Below are 24,442 nucleotides of genomic sequence, written 5' to 3'. Positions count from 1 at the left end.
CTCCCTTTAGTTCAGAGAAAACAATATTTTTAAACAAACATTTGAAATAATTCCCACTTTAATGGGAATAAAGTATCTGTAGCCACTTGTATCAATTAGATAAAGAAGAACTCATTAGTAGGGCACTATAAAGTTAGCAGCTCTAATTTCAACTTTGCTGATTATGTGAAGGAATATGATATCCCTAATATTTAAAATTTTATAGGATGATAAATTAATCTTAGTACATCTGAATTAAACATGTCAAATGAATTATTAAAACAAACTATAATAATGAATGAGTCAGTAGCAAGAGGGAACAGGCATAGAGTTTAAGATGTTCAACACTAGTGTCTTTCAAAGCTATGTCAAGTTTTTTTTCCTAGGAAGAAAATGGATTAATAAATAATACAAAGACAGGAGTTTATTGGCCCTTTTGTCATTTACCTCCTTTGGGAATTATGGCAAGAAACAGTTGCCCTTGTTAACCTGTGAACATTTTTCACTCCCTTAGGTCATTGACTCTGGCTCAGGAGTCCAATTTTCCTTTCATTCATTAACAACATTGGGAAGCAGAGTTCCTAACCCTTTCCAGTCTAAATGTGGAACAATCACATCCCCTCACAATCAACTGCCAGTGTGCTGGGACCTTTACGTTTCACTGTGCTCTCACAGTGACGCAAGTTTTTAACAATTGAAGGATATTAACTCAAAAACTTGTTTTCTAATTGGAGGAGCTCAAGGGATTTTAAATAAATGAACTTGTATAAACTGGAAGCTCGTACATGTGCCTTTCCAATTATTTTTGTTCAAATTAGGGAAGAGGGCACTGCTAATCTCAGAAAGCAGATTTCAGAAATTATTTTAGCTATGAAGCCAACTTTGGATAGCAGAACTGAGCAGTTGCGAATTGTCTAAGTAGCTGAAAAGATACAACCTTATCTTAGTAAATATATCATATATTCAGATCAATGTCATTTCATTATTTAAATATGTGCATATTTTATTAATCCTCTGGATTATTTAATTTTATTAGACTCATTAGAAAAAAGTAAAAGAAATACCTAGTGCAATTCCAGACTTTTGCTTGACCTTTTTCACTTTCCTCTAGTGCAGTGGTTCTCAACCTTCCTAATGCCGTGACCCTTTAATACAGTTCTTCATGTTGTGGTGACCCCCAACCATAAAATTATTTTCATAGCTACTTCATAACTGTAGTTTTGCTACTATTATGAATCGCAATGTAAATATCTGATATGCAGGATGTATTTTCATTGTTACAAATTGAACATAATTAAAGCATAGTGATTAATCACAAAAACAATGTGTAATTATATATGTTTTCCGATGGTCTTAGGCAACCCCTGTGAAAGGGTCATTTGACACCCAAAGGGGTCTCGACCCACAGGTTGAGAACCACTGCTCTAGTGTATGTAACTTGTGAATTAAAAAAAAACACACATAAAGTATTCATTTGTAAAAATTATGTTCAAAATTTGTTAGAACTATTTTTTATGTATGGATTTGCATGATTGTGGGGGGATGGATAGAATATGTCTGTAAGAAGTGTAATTGTAATTTATCTTCTGGATATGGGGCTACATCTCCTTTTAAAGAGTTGCTAACTACCTGGATTATTCCAAATATCTTTGCTTCCTCTTGATTAGCCAAAGCAGGAGACACGAGGGTCTAGTTCCCGTTGAGTTTACAATTAGTCACCCAGACAGATCCCCTGGGTATCATTCTGCTTCTTACATTCAGTTACTTTGATGTATCTGTCATGATAGCTTGTCTATAAGTGTTTTGTTTCATGTTACACAGCAGCTTCCCTGTCAATCTGATTCCACCTGCTTTCTGTTTTACAGAACTTCTATTAATTTCTAATCCACTCATGCAACATTGCTATATTAAGCATGGTACCTTTTGAATCATGCCCTGAATAGTCTGTTACTATGAGTATTGGGCCAGGCAGGTACTGCTTTCATTTTTAATGCTGTTGGGTTTAATTATCAATTTAAAACTAGTTTGTCTTCTCTTTTAAGGAATTTACTCAGGAATCAAACCAGAAGTATTTTATTAGTCTGACATTTTATCTCTTTATTGACTTTATCAATTGTCTGTTGTTATCATCTGAGCACCATAATATAAAATCATTTTCTTGTTTGAAGTTGTATAGAAAGATCTTGCTGTCAGGAACATAAGACTTTTATTTTTACTACAAGAGATCAAAGAGTATAACTTTTTTCTCTTCTCCCTTTTTTTCTTTATGTAACATGGCAGTGCACATTACTGAAGAAATTTGGAACATGTTGACTCTATGCAATATACTGTGTCGTTAACTTTAAAATTTTGGGATTACAGAAGTATTTGATAATTATTTAAAAGAAGCAATAGCGGAAACGAATTTATACTTTCTTAGACTTTTTTAAAAGAACTGTGGCTTATCAAACTTTGATGTCTGAAATGATTTTTTTGATAAAGAAGATTTTACTGGACTTATGTAATGGAAATAGTTTGATCCGGACTACAGTGTTTGAAGGAAACATAAACATGGCTTTCTAGGTAATGAGAAAAGACCTTCAGGAAATACGATGTATCTCTTCCTGTCTTCTACATTTCTTCCACCACAGAAAAAAAGCCTTTAGAAATTTTTTATTTCATCTAATCTGACTCCACACAATGAGCTACTGAACTGAGTGTCCCCTCATACACAGTCCGTTTTTCTGCAGTACTTTGCCCATTCACCAACCCATCTGGAACTTTAGTCACTTGCCAAAATCCTCCTCCTGCTTAAAGATGTTCTGACCTACCTTTGAGTTTTCATTTCCTCCTATGCTACCCAAGTGATGAGCCTTCCCTTTCAGATGTCAAACCTACCTACACTGCCAAGATAAAATATGTGCAATAATCTTATTTCACTGCTAAGCATTCACCAAGGTAAAAATGAATTTTCATATTTCAATCTCAAGTATCAGAAGAATCCATTTTCAACTGGAAAAATTATATCCCCTTTTATATTGTTATTTTTAAAAATCTTTATTGTTGAAAGCTTATATATGTCCCCTTTTTCCTCCCATTGACCCCCACTAGCCCACCCCGCTTCCCACGTCAGGCCTTCACCACCCTATTGTCTGTGTCCATGGGTTATGCATATATGCATAGAAGTTCTTTGGTTGATCTCTTTCCACCCACCCACCCACCCACCCACCCCTACCTTCCCTCTGAGATTGGACAGCCTGTTCCATGCTTCTGTGTCTCTGAATCTGTTTTTTTCAACAGTTTATTTTGTTCATTAGATTCCACATATCCCCTTTTTAAATGTGTTACTGCTCTAGCAAATGTATCAACTTGGGACACAAGAAATTATTTAATTTTAGTCTCAATAATTCTTACAATTTCTTTAGTACACACATACACACACACACACACACACACACACACCATATGTAAACACATATCATGTTCATGATAAAATATATCTAAATGGCCATTTTCTGCATATTAATTTATGAAAAATTACAGTATCATGTTTCTAAATTACTTGGAGACAGGATCCCTGAGTATTTCTCATTCATGCCTTTTGTTTTAAGTCTCCTTTTTATAATTTTTATATCATTGCTTATAAACTAGTCATATAATTATACTAGAGCCTGGTGCACGAATTCATGCATGGGTGGGGTCTCTCGGCCTAGCCAGCAATTGAGGCCTATGGGGGGGGGCGCTGGCTGGCCAGGGGGAGGGGCCACGGGAGGTTGGCCGGCCGGGGGGGAGGAGCCACAGGAGGTTGGCTGGCCTTGAGCGGTAGCGGCTGTGGGAGATTGGCTGGCTGACCCTGCCCCCATAGGGCAGATTGGCCAGCCGCAGTGCACGTCATAGTGACCAGTTGTTCTGGTTGCTTGTCTTTTATATATATACTAGAGGCCTGGCACACAAAAATTTGTGCACTTGGGGGGAAGGGGGCCCTCAGCCCGGCCTGTGCCGTCTCGCAGTCTGGGACCCCTCGGGAGATAACAACCTGCTGGCTTAGGCCTGCTCCCGGGTGGCAGAGGGCAGGCCCAATCCCTAGGTGCAGCCCCTGGTCGGGCTCAGAGCAGGGCTGATTGGGGAGTTGGGGCGCCGCTCCTGTCATGCACAGAGCAGGGCAGATTGGGAGGTTGCGATGCCACCCTTAGTCACGCTCAGAGTAGGGCCAATTGGGGGGTTGGGGCACCACCCCCTGTCATGCAAAGAGCAGGGCCAATCAGGGGGTTGAGGCGCTGCCCCCTGTCACGCACAGTGCAGGGCCCATCAGGGGGGTTGGGGCTCCATACCCTGTCATGCACAGAGCAGGGCGGATCAGGGGGTTGGGGCGCTGCCACTCTCATACTCGGTGCAGGGCCGATGGGGAGGTTATGGCTCTACCCCGTCACACGCAGAGCAGGGCCCATGGGGGGGCTTGGGGCGCCGCACCCTGTCACACACAGAGCAGGGCCGATCAGGATGTTGGGGCGCTGCACCTTGTCACACACAGAGCCGCAGGGCGATCAGGTGATTGGGGAGCTCTCCCCTATCAGGCACAGAGCAGGGCTGATCAGGGGGTTGGGGCGCCTTCCCCTGTCACAAACAGAGCAGGGCTGATAGGGAGGTTGTGGCCCCGCCCCCTGTCACACACAGAGCCACAGGGCGATCAGGGGGTTTGGGCGCTGCCCCCTGTCACACTGATCCCGGTGCTGGGAGTCCTCGCAGCTCCGCTGATCCCGGTGCTGGGAGGCATATTACTCTTTTACTATATAGGATAGATGTCGTAAGTGTTCCCCTCCACGTCCTGCGTGGTTCAGGGTTCGGGTCTGGAAGAGGAGCCGCACAACAAATGAAATAGAAAAGACACGAGAATAATTTGGGAATATTGGGGGACCAGGCGGGCAAGTCCAACTCAAGAGGAAGGACTTCCACTGTGCTCAGGCCTCACCAAGCTTTTTATAGTGAGGGGTAAACAAGGCAGTGGTTACCAAAGTTACACTTTTCTTGTGAGTTTCACTTGTTTACATCATGGTTATACTTCCTGCACTTCCTCAGCCCCTTAGCTTCCCAGATAAGATCTAGGGAGTGTTATAAGGTCAAGCCTAATTAAGCTAAGAGGATTGTGCCCTCTAAGCTAGGACTTGTTTGTGACTTTGCCAGTAGGTCAGTCCGAGGCTTAACCCTATATTAGTTTCCCACAGATAGAGGTCTGGTGCACAGGTCGGGGTCGGCTGGTTTGCCCTGAAGGGTGTCCTAGGTCAGGGTGGGTGTCCCCACTGGGGTGCCTGGCCAGCCTGGGTGAGGGGATGGTGGCTGTTTGCAGCTGGTCACACACCCTTCAAGGTGGGGGTCCCCACTGGGGTGCCTGGCCAATCTGGGTGAGGGGCTAAGAGCTGTTTTTAGGCTGGCAGGTGACTGAAGCTCCCAACTGCTCCTTTTTTTCTTTTCTTTTTTTTATTCTGGGCCAGCTTTAGCTCTGGCTCCAGCTCTGAGGCCTCTGCTGCTGAAAGCAGATATCTGGTTTGTTTGGGTTCTATAATCGAAACACTGTATCAACTCCAGCTCTGAGATCCCCACGGGCTGAAAGCAGGTTTCTGGGGTTTGTTTAGCTTCTATATTTGTAACAGTGTTTCAAACTGCAAGCTCAGAGCCCGGCAAGGCAGGCGGGGAATGTTGTTTTCCTCCGTCACTGAAGCAAGCAAGCCTCATGTTAGCTTCAAGCTGCCTGGCTGTCGACCGCCATCTTGGCTGGCAGTTAATTTGCTTATCTCACTGATTAGCCAATGGGAAAGGTAGCAGACGTACACTAATTACCATGTTTCTCTTTTATTAGATAGGACTAGAAGCCCGGGGCACAAAATTCGTGCACATGGGGAGGCGTCCCTCAGCCCAGCCTGCACCCTCTCCAATCTGGGATCCCTCTGGGGATGTCCGACTGCCTCTCTCAATCCAGGACAGCTGGCTCCTAACCGCTCGCCTGTCTCCCTGCCTGATCGCTCCTAACCACCTCTGCCTGCCTGCCTGATTGCCCCTTACTGCTCCCCTGTTGGCCTGATTGCCCATAACCACCTCTGCCTTGCCCTGCACCCGGGACCCAGGATTCCTTCCTCTGGCCAGTCGCAGGAACCTGGGACCCGGGCTTTTCTCCCTCTGGTCAGCCGCAAGTACCCAGAACCTGAGCTGGCTTTGCCCGGGGCCGGCCACAGCTGCAGGGGACTGTGGGCAGGTGACTTTGCCCAGGCCGCAGGTACTGGCGTCTGTGACCACAGGGCAGGTGGCTTGTCCCTCTCCCAGGCCGCAGGCGCAGCCGCTGGCACCCGGGGCCACGGGGTATGAAGCTTGTCCCTCTCCTGGGCCACAGGTGCAGCTGCTGGAGACCAGGACCATGGGGCAGGCGGCTTGTGCCTCTCCTGGGCCACTGGTGCAGGCACAGCCATTGATGCCTGGGACTGTGGGGCATGTGGCTTGTTCCCCTCCAGGGCTGCAGGTGCAGGCACAGCTGATGGTGTCTGGGACTGCAGGGCAGGTGGCTTGTCCCTCTCCTGGGCCACAGCCTGGCTCATCTCCATTCCTCTCTCGCGATCTCATTTGTGCCTGGCTGGTCCCCATTCCTCTCTCCCCAGCTCATTTGGGCCTGGCTGGTTCCCATTCCTCTCTCCCCAGTGTTGAGTGTCTGAGCCGTTACTGCATGACGGTGTGAGGGTGTGATGACCATTTGCATATTAACTCTTTATTATATAGGAAAGATAATATTAACAATAGAAGAAAACATAGCAATGATCTAATATGGCTTCCTACTCCCAGCATGGAAGTTCAGCTAATTTTAGGTGCTTACTATTTTGTGATGACATTTGTTCATTGTTCATTCATTTAAACAAGAAATACTTACTGAATGTTTTCCTATATCCAGGCTTAACCTAACAGCTTGGTATAAATCATATATCTGTACTTATAAGGAAATTATATTTTAATGGTAAGAGACAAAGAATAAGTGATAAATGTAGTAATTAAGTTAATAAAACAATGTTACGTAATCTGGGATTTTACTGACTTGAAAATTAATAAGATAAAGACCCTGTTATCTGTTCTATGGTTGCTGACAGAAGACATGAGACTCTTAGGTCAGAGACAAGGTTCTCTCTTATGCACAGCAGCAATTATAACATTAGCATATTTTTCATGGGGATTATGCAGATGGCACCAGATGGATGCTGTGCACACAGCAGAGTTGTATCACAACTGAGGGAAACTGAGTGAGATGAAAATCACCACTTTACAACAAGCAATAAGCAAATCTTTTCTTTGGCTCAGAAAGAGACACAAACTTCTCTCTTGAGATGGCTTGCTAGAAACACAACTCTTAGAAATGTCCCAATTAAAGACCTATCAGCACTTTGTATTCTTGGTATACCCAGCCAGATGTGTAGAAGGACAAGTGACCTGGGAAGGTGATTTTCCAAAAGATAAAAGGTGATATATGCTATGGAATGAAGAATAAAGAGATCAGGCTCACTAGGACAGGGGAGGCAGGAGAAAGGACAGTAATTTGTAATGTAAAGAAGATAGGCTAGGTTATGCTGTAGTAAAAAACAGTTCCAAATTTTAGTGGTTAATAGTGACAGATATTTTTGTTTCACTTACCACACATGTCCACCATCGGTTGGCAGGAACTTTGTTCATGGCAGTCATCTTTTCTTTTGTAAACAGATTAATGGAGCAAGAACAGTATTTTCTTAGGCATAGTATTGGGTGCAAAAGGACTGTAGCAAGGCACAACCTATCAAAGTTTCTTTGTCACTTATATCTCATTAGCAAATGCAAGTCAAAAGGCAAAGGCCAACCTTACATTAAGGAGAGCAAGTAGACACTGATAATAAAATCTACCACAGTAGTCGTCATTGAAAACGTGAAATTTGAGCAAATATTTGAAAGAAATGGGTAACCTAAACAAATGGTTGTACAAGAAAAGAAATTATATGCAGAAAGAGAAACTATAAAAAAGACAAAGTTGGCAATGTGCCTAGGATGTTGGAAGCCAATCAATGAGGATGGAACAGAGCAGAAGAGGGGAGATAATTCCTCTGGGGAAATAGAGAAGGCCTTATAAGCCACTGTTAGGACTATGTTATCGTTTGAGTGAAACAGGTAATCACTAATCTTCTGGGACTGAACTGTAGGAGAGAAAGATAGAAGCTTTTTGTTGTTGTTGTTGTTGTTAAAAGCTACATCACTCATACAAACTAGGTGAAATGGTGGCTTAGACCAGGTGGTAGTAGGTACTATCTTGAAGAAACAAGTGCTAGATATACTTTGAAGGTTACACCAATAGGATTTTGATAGGATGGATATGGGGGCAGAGGCAGGGAGAAAAAGAGAAAATAAGGAGAGGCTTGTGTAACACTTGAAAAGTTTGTATTATGAAAGGTTATATGTGCTGTAAAATTCACATTAAATTTATACTAATGTGAATTAATAATCTTCTCTATTTTTAAGATATTTTTTCTACTAGTTTTTGAAGGTCAGTTACTCAAAATCTCCCAATATGATTTGCAAAAAAATTTAGGATTGTCATATCTTCTTGTTGGGTTGATGATTTCATCATTATGAAATGTTTTTCTCTGTCAAGTTATATTTCCTGCTATAAGTATCTTTTATCAGATATCAGTATGGCCATATCAGATTCCTTTTGTTTAGAGTGTGCACGGCATATGCCTAAATATTTTTAATTTTAAACACTGAAGGACTGTATCTTATACAATTTATAGTTGCTTTTTATTTTACCCAGCCAGAAATTTTTGAATTCTAAGTAGGTCATCTTGTTAATTTACATTTAAAGTTTTACCAACAAATTTTATTTGTATTTGAATTTAGTATTTATTATATGGATCTTATTTTCTTAGTACTTTTGCTCTTTCTTCCTCTTTATTTTTTAATCTATGTTTTATTAATTTATTTTGTTAGTTAGGTATTTCTTAATTATTTTTGTTGTTACCCTGGAGATTTCAAGATTTGTCTTTGATTTATTAGACTGTATTTCACATTAGGACCTTTACCACTTTCCAGAAACGCAAGATTCTTATTTATTTTAACTCCATTCAACTATCTCCCATATTTTTTCTACTTTGGTAATATTTTAAATCTGCATATATTTTATACCATATGAGATATTATTACCATTGCTTTTTACAGTCATTATTTACTATATTTACCCTTATATTTGGCCTTTCTATCGGTTTTTATTCCTGAATGTATTATTTAATCATGAATCATTTTTCTTCTGCCAGAAAAATTTCCTTTAATGTTTATTTTAGTGCTAATTTCTTACCAATACATTTTTTTTGGTCTGAAAATTATATGTATTTTTCTTTCATTTGTGATGCTTAGTTTTGCTAATTATAGAGTTGTAAGTTGCTATTATTGCTTTCAGAACTTTAAATGTCATTCTACTGTCTTTTGTCTGTCAAAAATTTGAATCTCAGCCTGCTGTTGCATCTATGAAAGTAATGTGGTTGTTTTTCCTGGCTGTTTTTTTTTTTTTTTTTTTTTTTTTTTTAAATCTACACCCAAGGATGTTTTTCTATTGATTTTTAGAGAGAGTGGAAGAGAGAGAGAAAGACAGAGAGAAATATCATTATGAGAGAAGCATATTGATTGGTTGCTTCCTGCACGTGCCCCAACCAGGGCCCGGGCCTGGGAGGAGCTTACAACCGAAGTCTGTGCCCTTGGCACTTGACTGGAATCAAACCCGGACCCTTCGGTCTGCAGGCCAATGCTCTATCCACTGAGCCAAACCAGATAGGGCCTTGGCTGCTTTTAAGATAATCTCTTAAACTTTGGTTTTCAACAATTTTTCTAGGCCATAAGGTATGGTTTTTATTGCATATATCCTGCTTAGAGTACATAATATTTAATACCTAATTTTAATTATTGCATTTTCTAGTTCTAGAATTTCCGTTTGATTCTATTTTATACATTCCACTTCTATAGTGAAGTTATACATTTTGTACTTTTTTCTTGAGCATAAAAACCATAATTAATTTAAAATTCAAATCAGGTAAATCCAATGTCTGGGTCATTTATGTATCTGTTTCTATTACCTGGAGGCATTTTCTCCAGATTTTCAATTATTTGGCATGCCTGGGTATTTTTCATTGTACTTGTATATAAAAATTTATGGAGTCTTTCTCTTGTACCAGAGATTTAATCTTTACCTGGCATAAAATTAGACTATGGGTTGGTTAAGTTGTTTCCATTAAAAATTAAGATAATTTTTATTTCAATGTTTTTTAAGGCTGGCTTACTTCTGGTGTGCTTTTAAACCTAGGAAGGATCTTTTACAAGAGCCTCAGTTTATGAGGGTCCTTTCTCCTTTGTGGACACTAAATTTTAATTTTTTTTCTCTCTGTAACATTATGAGACAGAATAAATGTGTTTTAATTCTTATCGGTTCTTTTCTTTTAAATTTGGCCCACACAAGAGTGGCTTAGGAATTAGAAAAATCCCTTAAGGGGAAAGTGTTACAGGGAATGTTGAGCTCATTTATCTGTGATTTTCTTTGTTAGCTGGGAACTTGGAATTTCAAATTTTGGCTGTCTTGGTGGTTTTGAATTCCAAATTTTATTTCCTGAACCCAATTTGATTGCTTGAACCTATAGCCTGATATTTTTGGCTACTCTTTATGCTCAGTGCTTTGAATTACCAAATGTCCCCAGGGGAAAAAGTGGCAAAACTATGACTTAATCTTGATACTCTCCTAGGTCTTCTTGGTGGTTTTCCAAACCCTCCAATTGGCTGTTTTTATTTTTGTGTTTTGTGTATTATTCTGTTTTTTTATTTTCAATAGTTAGCCTAAGCAGCAGGCTCATACAGCCTACTTTGTTTAAGAATCTATTCAGCAATTGTTGCCAAGTTTACTAAATTGTATTTTTTAAGTATTCCTTTTAAAATCTGCCTTTTTTCTCTCTACCATCCTCTGGAACCTCAACTGTTCTGCAAAATTTCCCTAATATTACCTATAGTAATACTATATTCTATATGTTTCTTTGGATCCTGTTTGGCATACAGTTTTATTATGTTATCTATTTAACTTGTACTTATATTTTCTCTCTAACAAAATTCTATATCCCTAATGGAAACCATGACTTTTGTTGTTATTGTTCATACTATTCCTGTGAGCAGAGTGCCGGGTTCATTGTTGCATTGAATAATTTTTTGTTGAATTTAATTGGGGCATGAGTTGAAAGAAAGAAATTGGAAAAAGAGAGAATATCACTCCAGTTTAAAAAGTTGAGAAGACATATATAAGGATTCACAGTTCTTAAAATTGTGCTTTCAAGAAAATGTTTTATTTTTGTTCTCTTTGATCACCAGAAGATGTAAAATGTGAAGTCTAGTAAAATAGATCATTTATTTTATTTATCCCAGAAGACAGACTATACTTCTAAATCACATATTATTAATTTCTGAGACCATTATGGCTTGTATATGAAGCATTAGCCTGTGTTAACATATGAGAGCCATTGCACTATAAAAATTGCATTAACATCTTTTGTTACTTAAAAACAATTGATTTTATAGTTTGACTTTATGATTAAAATTTTCAGGCTCTTTAGTAAGAGAGATCCCTTAGAAAAGGCATACACTGTGAAAGCCTCTCTTTAAGGACCTCTTGCCTGCCCTGGTCAATTAGACCATTCTTAATACAATTCCTGGTTTGTTAAACCAGGAGATTTACCTGTAACCAAACTTTGTCTAGCTGTGTCTTAGTTGTCTAATACTAGTTTTAACAAACTCCATATAAGCACTGAAACATATTTTCTTTCCTTATACTTTGTGCACTGACTTTACACACACACACACACACACACACACACATTTTTCTTTCAGATTCTCTCCACAGAGTGCTCAGGTTCAAGTTTCTGCTTAGGATACCTTTATAGTTCTACCAATTGATAATATAAACCTATTACCAAGACAATGTAATGGTTACTTAGAAATCTCTCTCTCTAGCTCATAGGGGATACGTTGGGCACAGCACAGCCTCAAAACAAACATTCATTAAAAGAGATAAATGAAGTCTATCCAAGGAAAAGTATACAGGGCACTGTAAATAGCAATTTAAACACTGTATACTGACTGGTCTAGGAGAAGTCAAATTTGGAATGACAGTGAATCAGGATATAAAATAGACTTCAGCCAGCATCAAGTTGGCTTAGCCTTAAAAAATGAACACAATATTATCTGTCAAAGGGGTAGTTAACATAAAAATATTTCAGTGCCAATAGCATTTGTAATATATTTAAATAAGGCATTCATAAATTTTATTAGTCAAAATGTTGAAAACAATAAAATGCCATTCACTAGACAACATATTATTTCTATTACTGTTATGGAAAATTATAAAAATATTTGCCATTTTGAATCTCTCTTTCATTGTAATCATTCCAAGAAAGTGTTTCTGTGCTCGGATCTGAAGAGATCATTATGGGTCGCTGAATAATCTACTTATTATTTGATGAAATTCTTTTGGAAGTCTTCCCAGTATTAGGTTCAACTGTTCTATAAGAAGGAACTTATAGGAAGGCCAATTAGTTTGCCAGGCTCCATAAGTATTTTAAAGCTGGTATTTAAGAGAGGCCAATGGCTACTTTGATTTTACAAATTCCACTAGGTGATAATTTTCCAACCATCAGAATTAATGAAAATTCAGGAAATGTCAAACTTCAGGGAATATAAAATTTCACATAAGAACATTTTAGAAGGACTATCCAGTAACCTTCCCAAGTAACAAATCAGGCCTTTTTTTATACATATTAGAGGGAGAAGAGAGGGTAGAAGGTGGGGGTAGAGATGCTAGGCAAAACTGAATCTAAAGCTCTGGCAGAGTATTTTGCTTCTCTATTGCCCCTGGACATAGATTAGTCTCATTAGTGAGCGAATCATATCACACAATCTGTAAGAATGAAATACATGCTAGATCTCTTGTAGGACATAGTAATGGAAGAGCAGACAGAGGAAGTAAGAGTGAAGCCTGCCAACTTCACAGTGTAAGATGATGCAGATGTCCACTCATGACCTTTCATAAGCCCTTATTCTAAAAGGCACTGACCATCCTTTAGGAAATTCGACTCTCACTGCATTATTCTTTAGGACATCTGTGAAGGTGATTGAAAATATAAAAGGGAGAAGGGAAAAAATCTCAGGATTATATGGGTTGAATTTTTCCTTCCCCCAAAGAAATGCATGACTTATTTAGCTAAAGAGAGAAACATTCTTCCTTGTAGCCATGTTTGTATAGGTTACCCTTTGTAGTGCGGTCCTTTGTGCCATCACCTGCATCCCTCCGTATATTTAAGATGTTCTGCCCCATGACCTGTGGGTCTCAACCGTAAATTGTCCTGATAGTGCCTTTCATCCATTTTTCACACTGCACTCAGGAACACAGCTTAAAATGAAATGACTGTGAACCAGGGAGACTCTTCTATTATGAGGGCTGTCCTCTGAAAGCACTTTTGCCCTCCCTGAAGAGCTTATGCTTTTACCAGCTAAACTTAAAATGGGTCTTTCCATGTCCATTTCCTGCATATTTTGTTCTTGGTCCAAAGTAGTTGTTTCTCTGCCTTTTATGTTAGCATAAAAAAATCCCTCATTATACTCTAGTGCATATATTAAAATATAAAACAAAAGATTAAATGTGTAAGTGGAGGAGTCAGCAAGCACCTAAAGAGCCTAACACACATACACAAGTAGGTTAAAAGGTTACAAAGGAAAAAAGAATAAGTGTTTCTGGAAGGGGTTTAAAATAAGAGCCCCCTGATCTTTGGTTCAAATACAGAATGAATAGAAAAGTTGGACATATTTATTAAGGCAGACAATTTAAAAAATTTAAACCTCGGCTAAACTATAAAGCATCCTAGGAAGGCAGTATTTGAATATCTACCCTCAAATCCAAGAGGAGAAATCTTTAGGGATTTTTCTGGAGAGAAGAAACTCTATTACAACATTTTCCTGGCCTGAAAGTCTACTTAGAAGGAAGTGAACAGGACCCAGCCCCAACGCCAAATTTCAGGCTCAAGTGCATGGACTGCCAGGACATCCTACACACCGGACAAAGGAAGTGAAGCCAAGACTACCCACATTCACATGCTTTTAAAAACTGGGGAACCTCAAGGGGGTACTTGATTTATGTGGAGTAACTGGCCTGCCCAAAACATTTCAGAAAGGAAACCTTTTCCAACACCCTCACCTGGGATTGAGAACTCTGGAAAGTGAGGGTGGAAGAAGGAAATAGATTAAATTACTCCTTGGCTAATGCATTAGGACTCTTGGAAAACAGCATAAGGTTGGGAAAATAATGATAGCCAGCAGTTATTGAGCACTTTCTGTGTGCTCAATATAATTTTACATGCAGAACCCCTGCCCCCATTCTCACAAAATTCCTACAGGGCATATGAAATTATTATATCTGTTTCTATAGATGAGGAAACTTGAGCCTAGATTGGTTAACCAACCAATGAGTGAACATGCTATGAACATCTAGTAAATGGTAGAGCCAGAATTCAACCCCAGGTGGGCCTGAGGGCCCACGTTCTTGACAACATTCAGGGTTGGATGAATGAGCCACTGCAATAAAGATAATCATGAATTAGGAAGCAAACTTAAGACACATGTGATTTGTAGATTCTGTACTTAAATTAATGAATCTCATGAATAAAGGTTGTCAAAGGCTGTTTAGAATTCACATATAGAACAATAAGAGGACCTAATATTGCAGGATACAATTTACATATTTAGTCAGTGTTTAACATTTAAAACCTCTAAATTGGTTCTACTCCTTTCCAACTGTTATCAATCTAATTTATTGATATTAAAATAATGAAAAATATAATTAAAAAATAAGTGACTAATTTTTATGCTACTTCTGGTGCTATTGCTGTGTGGATTCACAGACATTCTCTTAATGCCCAATTCAGTGGTTAGCATAAAATATGCATTCAATACATATTTTTTAAAATAATGAGCTAGGTAATATTTTCCTCACTTTACAGATGTAACAACTGACACTCAGAGAAAACTTACCAAAGACCACAAGACCTCATATAGGATTCAAATTTAGTTTTCCTAACTTGAAACCCATACATTTGGTACAGTATCAAAACCCACAACATTACAAAATTATGTTGTTATAGAAATTAATCAAGTAAGTGGAAAGAAGATTACACTTGTGCAGAATCTTAAATAATGACCAAAACCTTTCATGGAAAAAAAATTGATTGTACAGGGGGATGTGGAAGAGTGTGAGGTAAAATATTTCTGGCTATTGCTTCTAAATTTCTTCATTTTATAGCACAGAAAATATTTTATATCACACTGGGAGATAAGGACATAATTCTTAGTTGGAGGCAATTTCCTGGATGCTTCAGCCACCCTGCCTCTGACCAGCAATCAGATGAGCTAAATGACTTAAGGGGATTTGTATCTTATCACAAATTTAATCCATTGGTTACATGCAAAGATTCCAGTTTACTAGTTGAGAAACTTCGAGCTGGCCAAATAAAATAGCATGCAAAAATGTAGATATGAGGAAATGCATGAAACCTTTTTGAAACTTTAATAAGTTCGGCTCGGTTTAGGAAATATGGTAGAAAATGACATTAGAAAAGTAGCTTACGAGTCAGATTATGAAGTTTCATACTTGCCACATATTGAGACTGTAAAATTATAATACATATGCAAAAATTAAAATAGTGCAGCAATGGGAAAAAAGACTTTACCAGTTTTTCATCAATATCATTTTATGTATTTGAAACTATAACTCATGGTTTCTTACTGTGACTAAATAGTAATTGGTATTAAACAAAACTTGCCACTAAGATCAACTATTAAAGCTGACTAAAACAAAACAAAATAAAACAAAAAAGAAAAACTGTTTGAAATTATCCAGTAACTAAAGTAACAAGAAATTAAGGAACTGAAATCCTGAAGAGAAAGAAAGTGCATTGAAATAAACCCAACATTTGTCTCCATTTTTCAAATACTGTTTTTTAAAATGTTTTTATTGATTTAAGAGATAGAGGGAGAGAGATATTGAAACATCTATGTGAGTGAAACATAGATCTGCTGCATCCTGCGTGACCCCTACTAGGGATTGATCCCACAACCTAGGCATGTGCCCTGACCAGGAATTGAACTGTCAACCTCTTGGTGCATGGGGCTATACTCAATCCACAGAGCCACACTGGCCAGACAGCGTGGTATAGTCTTAGGCTGCAATGCATTTGCCTTACTGTGATCATTAATAGCCCTTCCAGTAGGTATCAGCTCTTTAAGGAGAGGAAATATGTATTTGCATTCCATACCACTAATTTGGACACATGTAGTCTCTTGCTGTAAAGCATTTCTTTTTTCAAATTTTCTTGAGATATAATTACAACACTATAATTTTAGGGTGTACGGCATAGTGATTTGACTTATATAAATTGTGAAATGATTACCACAGTAAGTCTAGTCAACATTCATTATTTCATATAAACACCAAAAAAACCCCCAATCCTCAAAATAATAAAAACAAATATATATGTATATATATATATATATATATATGCATTTTTTTTCTTGTGAGAGAACTCTTTAGATCTATTCTTTTAACTGTCATATATATAATTCAGTAGTGTTAGCTGTAGTCACCATGTTGTACAATATATCCCTAATACTTATTTATCCTATAACTCAGTGGTTCTCAACCTTCCTAATGCCATGACCCTTTAATACAGTTCCTCATGTTGTGGTGACCCCCAACCATAAAATTATTTTCGCTGCTACTTCATAACTGTAATTTTGCTACTGTTATGGATCATAATGTAAATATCTGATATGCAGGATGTATTTTCATTGTTACAAATTGAACATAATTAAAGCATAGTGATTAATCACAAAACAATATGTAATTATATATGTGTTTTCCGATGGTCTTAGGCGACCCCTGTGAAAGGGTCGTTTGATCCCCAAAGGGTTCGTGTCCCACAGGCTGAGAACCGCTGTTATAACTGGAAGCTTGTGCTTTTTCACCACCTTTATCCAATTTCCCTCCCCTATCGTTTTATCTGTTTATGATTCATCTGCTCTCAAAGACACTGCCAGATTCTGGAGGCTAGGCCTCTAACTTTATTCTTCATTTCCTCACAAATTGAACCTAATGTTCTGCACAAATAAAATCTTCAATGTATATCCATTAATTGATTTTTCTAATTCGTTCAAAGAAAGAGATAAGCCATTATTGCACTAAAAACTAACACCACAGAAGTTTCCTTTACTCAAATGTGTCACATTCTGAATAAAATCCTGACTACTTGCCATGTGCCCCAAGCCCTGTGGAATTTGGCCTTTTCATAATACCCTGGCATCCTGTCCCTACCTCTCTCCCTTTGCTCCTTCTTAGCCTTTAGCCTCACTCTTCTTCTGCCTGTAATACTCTTCTATCAGGTCTTCAGGGTACCCAAGTTTTCAGACATTTTAGAACTTTCTTCAACAGATAACAACTTAGAAAGACCATCGACAGTCTTATAACTTCCTGTTTAATATTTTCTTGTTTTTTGATAACTTCATAATAATTTCCCCAAATAAAACTACTCAAAGGTAGGGACTTTTGATTTCTTATTTTGGGTGTATTTCCAAGCCATATATCTACACTAATAAAAGAGAAAAATGGTAATTGGCGTACGGCAATACCGTTTTCATTGGCTAATCAGGGCTATATGCAAATTAACTGCCAACTAAGATTGGCAGTTAACTGCCAACAAGATGGCGGCTAATTTGCATATGTAGGCACAATGCAGGGAGGCGAAAGGGAAAGCAGGAAGAAGCCCCCTGCCACTGACAGTGATTGGAAACCCAGGGGGGAGGTAAGAGCTGGGGGGCAGGGCAAAGGCGGCCCCAGGGCCGCCTTTGCCCTGCCCCCCAGCCATGATCGGAGAATCAGGCGCCTTTGCCACCCTGGCCAGTGATAGCAGGAAGTAGGGGTGGAGCCAGCGATGGGAGCTGGGCAAGGTCGAAGCTGGCAGTCCCAGGAGCTAGGGGTCCCTTGCCTGGGCCTAAAGCGAAACCCACGATCGCGGCGCCCCCCCCGCTGCCACTGCAGGTCCCTGCTGCCTGGGCCGGATGCCTAGGCCAGAGGCGTTAGGCCTGGGCAGGGGCGGAGCCTGCAACCACGGGGAGCTGGGGGTCCCCTCCCCAGGCCTGACACCTCTGCCGGAGGCCTCAGGCCTGGTCAAGGGGCTGATCCGGTGATTGGTGATCGGAGGGTGATGAGGGTCAACTCCTCTGGCTGAGGCATCAGGCCTGGGTGGGGGGCGGAGCCGGGGATTGGGGGGATATGATGGTCCCCTTGCCCAGGACTGAAGCCTGGGTCAGAGGCGTCAGGCTTGGGCGGGGGGTGGAGCAAGCGATCAGAGGGAGATGGGGGTCCCCTGCCCAGGCATGATTCCTGGGCCAGAGGCCTCAGGCCTGGGCGGGGGCCAGAGCCAGTGATCGGGGGGAGATGGGGGTTCCCTGTCCAAGCCTGACACCTCTGGCGGAGGCATCAGGCCTGGGCAAGGGGCCGATCAGGCGATCGGAGGGTGATGGGGGTCAATGCCTGAGGGCTCCCAGTATGTGAGAGGGGGCAGGCTGGGCTGAGGGACACTCCCCCCCCCCACACACACACACCCAGTGCACGAATTTCGTGCACCGGGCCCCTAGTATGTGTGTGTATATATATATATATAGTATGTTGAATAAATATATAAAGAAATGAAAAAATGGAGTGAACACCAACAATAATAATTGAAAAATTCTAATTCAAAGCATAGATTCAGCATGAATCAAAGCTGAAGATCTTGAGGAACAGAATAAAATACCAACCATATAGGAAGGAGACACAACCTCAGAATCTGTGGCAATAATGAATAAAAGTAGGGTAAATGTGAGTTGTGGGCAAATTATTCTTACAAAAAGATAAGTGTAGTGTTGTAGTTCTTCTGAATTTGACCTAAGTTGAATATTGAGCTATATAGTAAATAGTAAAGTTGATTATCTATGTCTATTCTCATTACAAAGAGCAATGCATCTGGGGGCCAGATGACTTTAGGATCACATTATAGACAATAATTCTTTAATATAGGTAGAGACAGAGATCATTTTCCCATTTAGCAGACTAAAAGTTGAGGCAATAAAAATAAATGGTTTGTCTAATGTTTTAACATTAATTTTAGGGTGAGTGAATTTCAGTTCATAGCCACACGTTTGTTCATGCATTTATTTCATAATTTATATGATGGACATGAATTTCAACATAGAGAGACATTACACTCTCTACAATAGATTTCTCTTCTGTAATCATTCAATTATGGATAACGAGAAAGGCAATGAATTCAGCACTAGATATTCAGTGTGGACATATCCCCCATTGTCAGGAATTGTTTCATGTTCAAGAGTGGCTGACTTATAGACAGATATGAATTCAAGCCCAAATTAGAATCGTAAAGGAAGTCTAGTACACTAGGAAGGAGAGAAAGTGGGTTTGCAGTGACAAAGTTTGATGACATACCAATTTGATGAATTCTGACAAATCACATAAAAGCAGCTCAAAAATCTAGATTTAGAAATAATATTAGTGGTATACAATTATTTTCCCTCTTGTTTTCCACTTCCCATAAATTTGTCACTTTACTTTTATTTATTTTTTATTCATGGATATTCAAAATTCTCCTGCTCCCCCCACCCCCAAGAAAGTTCCAACCTCAAAGTTTTTAAAGTAAAAACAATTGTTGTTAAAATGGAAAATAAAAGCAATTTTTATCATTGGCCCACCACAGTTTGGCTCAGTTCTCCCAGCCTCTGCTCTAGTGAGGATGAAGCCAGACCACACACTGAGGCTGAATTACAACACTTTGAAAAGAAGAAAAACTTTAATGGAAAAAGTCAAATGGATTTCTAAATAGGAGGCGGTAGACCATGTAGTAGGCTTTTAACACAGCTCTTACAAGAGCTAAACTTTGAATCCAAGGCCCAAGACACAATCACAAGCTTTCATTGCCATTCTTTTGAGGCTGTAGGACAGGAAATGTCCAATCAACTGCGTACAGTACTAGAGTCCATCAGCTTGACCAGAAATGCATTTTTAGAGTCTTTTATCCAACCTACCACTATTTGCAAATAGATCCTGCCATTTATGAAAATAAGAATAAGAGTTTCATGGGATATATTTTCCATAAAATTATTTTAGCAAGTGAATGAATATATTAGGGAGTGAATAATTGAAAGGAAGACCTTAAATTGGTAGCAACATCTTGGTCACAAAGGCAACTTTTAAATCCTAGAATCCAAATAAGTGTTGATAAATTAAATTGTGGGAAGGAAGGGATGAAATTAGGCTTCAGAGAAATCTCAGAAAGGGTACTTGATTCTTTCTGGAATGTTCTCCATTTTCCTCTGGCCTAGACACTCAGGATACAGTAGTCAGCAGAAGAAGATACTGTCTCTTCCATCAGAGAGAGATATAAAATTAAAAATAGCTATGCTAATGCACAATTAAAATTGCTGTGAGTACTAGAAAAGAGAAATACAGGTTATATGAAGTTGCACAAAATACATGAATAAACTGGAGGCTTTTGTTATACTGTGTGCAGAGCAATCTCAGAATCATGGGGAAGTTTATATCCTGAGCATAGATAAGCTGAGAAGGGCTTCCCAACACTATAATTTGGTTAGACCTGAGAATGTTAGGGTCATTTGGCCAGACATATGTTTCCATGGCACTTTTACAAATATTATGCAAACTTCTGAAAATCTGGACCTAACTTGGCATTTAAAGAGTCCTGTGGGGAAGAGCACAAATAGGACCTTGGGGATGCTTTAAATTAATAACAAGGAATAGAGGAAAAACAGAGAAAAGAAGCAATTGGGAAAAAAGTGGACATTTTTAAGTGGCAAGTAAAACCTAAATGCTATCAATGTTATTTAATCTCCCCCCAATACTATGGGCATTGAGTCTAATTATTCCCATTTTACAATTGTGGAAACAGGCTTCTGAGAGTTAAGTAATTTACTGACTATGACAAGTCCAGGTAACAGATATGCTACCATTAGAACACAGGACTCTGGCTTTAGACCAGTGATGGCGAACCTATGACACGCATGTCAGAGGTGACATGAGAACTCATTTTTTTGGTTGATTTTTCTTTGTTAAATGGCATTTAAATATATAAAATAAGTATCAAAAATATAAGTGTTTGTTTTACTATGGTTGCAAATATCAAAAAATTTCTATATGTGACACGGCACCAGAGTTAAGTTAGGGTTTTTAAAAATGCTGACATGCCGAGCTCAAAAGGTTTGCCATCACTGCTTTAGACCCATGCTCTTTTTTTTTCCTATACAACATGCTTCTTCTCTAGAGAAGGCTTACTAGGCCTTTGGAATGGATAGGGTGAGTCATTCTAAACCAGCCGTGGGCAAACTACGGCCCGCGTGCCGGATCTGGCCGGTTTGAAATGAATAAAACTAAAAAAAAAACAGACCGTACCCTTTTATGTAATGATGTTTACTTTGAATTTATATTAGTTCACACAAACACTCCATCCATACTTTTGTTCCGGCCCTCCGGTCCAGTTTAAGAACCCATTGTGGCCCTCGAGTCAAAAAGTTTGCCCACCCCTGTTCTAAACCCTGCCTCCAATCCAATTTAAATAAAAGGAAATGCTGCTATGAACTTAACCCAGTTGACATTATTCCAAGAGAGAAATTCCAGGGATTCACTTTAACTCTGTGAATCTTTAATGACTATTGTTTCTGTCAACCTAGTCATACACTGACCTTTTTCTTATGAAAATAAGTTGTCACCCCTAACTGCCCCCCCCCATTGACCTTGTTGCCCCTCACTGCCCCCCCCTGCCAGCCTAATCACCCCCAACTGCCCTCCCTCGCTAGCCTGGCCGCCTCTTACTGCCCCCTGCCGGCCTGGTTGCCCCTCATGCTCCCCCACCCCCCACTGGGCTGGTCCCCCCCCCACCAGCCTGGTTGCCCACACAGCCTGCTGTTCAGTCGTTTGGTCATCTCTCACTAACCCCCCCTGCTGGCCTGGTCGCCCCACGCAGCCTGCTTGTTCAGTCATTTGGTCATCCCTCACTAACTCCCCTGTCAGCCTGGTCATAGGTAGCCATCTTGTGAGGGCATGAAGGTCAATTTGCATATTACCTCTTTATTATATAGGATGACCTAGAATAGTCGAAACAATTTTTTAAAACAGTGAATAGTTGAGGGATTTCAAGACTTATTATAAAACTATAGTAATTAACACAGTGTGGTACTGGCATCAAAACAGACAAATAGAACAAACAAATACAAGAGAGAATTCAGAAATGGAACCACATATATATGGATAATTGATTTTTGGCAAACATGCAAAAACAATTCAATAGGAAAAGGAAATATAAATGTTGCTGAAGCAATTGGCTGTCATTATGCAAAATGTAAACTTTAATGCATACCTCACATTATATATATAAATTAGCTCAATATGAATCATATATCTGAATGCAAACCTAGAAATATAAAACTTTGAGAACAAAACATAGGAGAAAAGCTTTATGACATTGTATTATGCAAAGATTTCTTAAATATGACACTATTACAGTGAGTAGGTAATATTTCATTGTGATTTTAATTTTCATTTCATTAATGACTTATGATATTAACTTTTCTTTTGCTTATTTGTCATTTTCTTCTGTGAAATATCTCTTCAAATCTCCAGCCCAATTTTAAAGTTTTATTTTTTCCTATTGAATTTTATGTTCGTTATGGATTCTAGATGCAAAGACCTTTATTAGATCATTGTTTTGCATATATTTTCCCCAGTTTGTGACTTACCTTTTCATATTTTAAAAATAGTTTTTTTTTTAAAGTATAAGTTTTGAATTTGATGAAGTTCATTTTTTTTTTTTTATGGAAACAGCTTTATAAATTCTAAGAAATCTTTGCTTACCTCAAAGTTATAATGATTTTCTACCATGTTTTTTCTGGAAGTTGTATAGTTTTATTTTTTGTTAATCTGCACCCAAGGATATTTTTTTCCAGTGATTGATTTTCAGAGAGAGTGGAAGGGAGGGGGAGAGACAGAGGGAGAAACATTGATGTGATAGAGACACATTGATTGGTTGCCTGCTGCATGTGGCCCACTTTGGCTAGGGGATTGAGCCTGCAACTGAGGTTTGTGCTCTTGACCTGGAATCAAACCTGTGACCCTTCAATCCGTGGGGCTGACTCTCTAACTACTGACTCAAACTGGTCAGGGCTAGAAATGATATAGTTTTAGCAAAATTTACATCCCTAATCTGAAGTGTGGAGTGAGGGTTCATGTCCATTTTTCTTCTTCTGTATACTGTAGGCATTCAGTTGCTCCATTATCTGTTGTTGAAAAGTCTGTCCTTCACTTACTGACGTATCTTGACAACTTTGACAAAAAACAATTGTTCATATATGCCTTTCTAGATGCCTTATTCTGTTTCACTGATCTATATGTATATCCTTAACACTAATATCACAATGTCTTTGTTATTGTACTTTAATTAAATTCTTGAAATCTGGTACCATGTTAACTTAGCTTTAAAAAAAATCTATTCAAAGTTAATTAGCATATTCTCTGTGCTTGGAATTTCCATATAAGTTCTAGAGTTAGCTTGTCCATTTCTGAAGAAAAGGCGCTCTCTCTGTGTACTGCTTCTATTTTCTTATTCACAAATTCCAGAGACTTTGGCTTCCTCAAACTCTGATGTCTGTCTTTTTAAATCAGAAAATTCATAAGGCCACCAGACCCTGTTTGAGCACATCCTTCCTACCCTGAGGACTGGAAATTGCTTCCAGGAAGTACACTGGCGCATTTATAGGGTTGGCCTTGTTTGTTTCCCTTCTCTCAGGGATCCCAGGCCTCTTGTTCAATGTCTGGAAACACTTGTTGCAAATATTTTGTCCAGTTTTCTGTTTATATTGAGAGGCAATGCTTGTAGCAGTTAATCCTTTATGGGCAGAAGCAGAATTCCTGTCATTTTAATTTTAGCCCTTTTAGTGGATGTGTAGTGTATATCATTGTGATTTCAGTGACATGATTTTAAGCAACTTGTCATGTGCTTATTGGTCTTTCATATATTTTTTTAATGAAAAGTTTATAAAATATTTAGCTCATTTAAATGGGTTTGTTTGTCTTATTAACTTGTGGAAATTTTTATATATTCTAGCAACCAGTCCTTTGTCAGAAGTATGTGTTGGGAATATTTTTTTCCAAATCTGTGTCGTTCTTAATTGTGTCTTTGGAAGAATAGAAGTTTTAAATTTAATAAAGTCCAGTTTTTGACATTCTTCTTTTATGATTCATACATGTTGGGTATCAGGAGACCTTTGCCTATAGCAAGGTCATAAAGATTTTATCCTATCT

This window comes from Myotis nattereri (assembly GCF_964212035.1).
Source record: "Myotis nattereri genome assembly, chromosome: 11".
Classification (NCBI taxonomy): domain Eukaryota; kingdom Metazoa; phylum Chordata; class Mammalia; order Chiroptera; family Vespertilionidae; genus Myotis; species Myotis nattereri.
Note: the sequence above shows the minus strand (reverse complement) of the source record.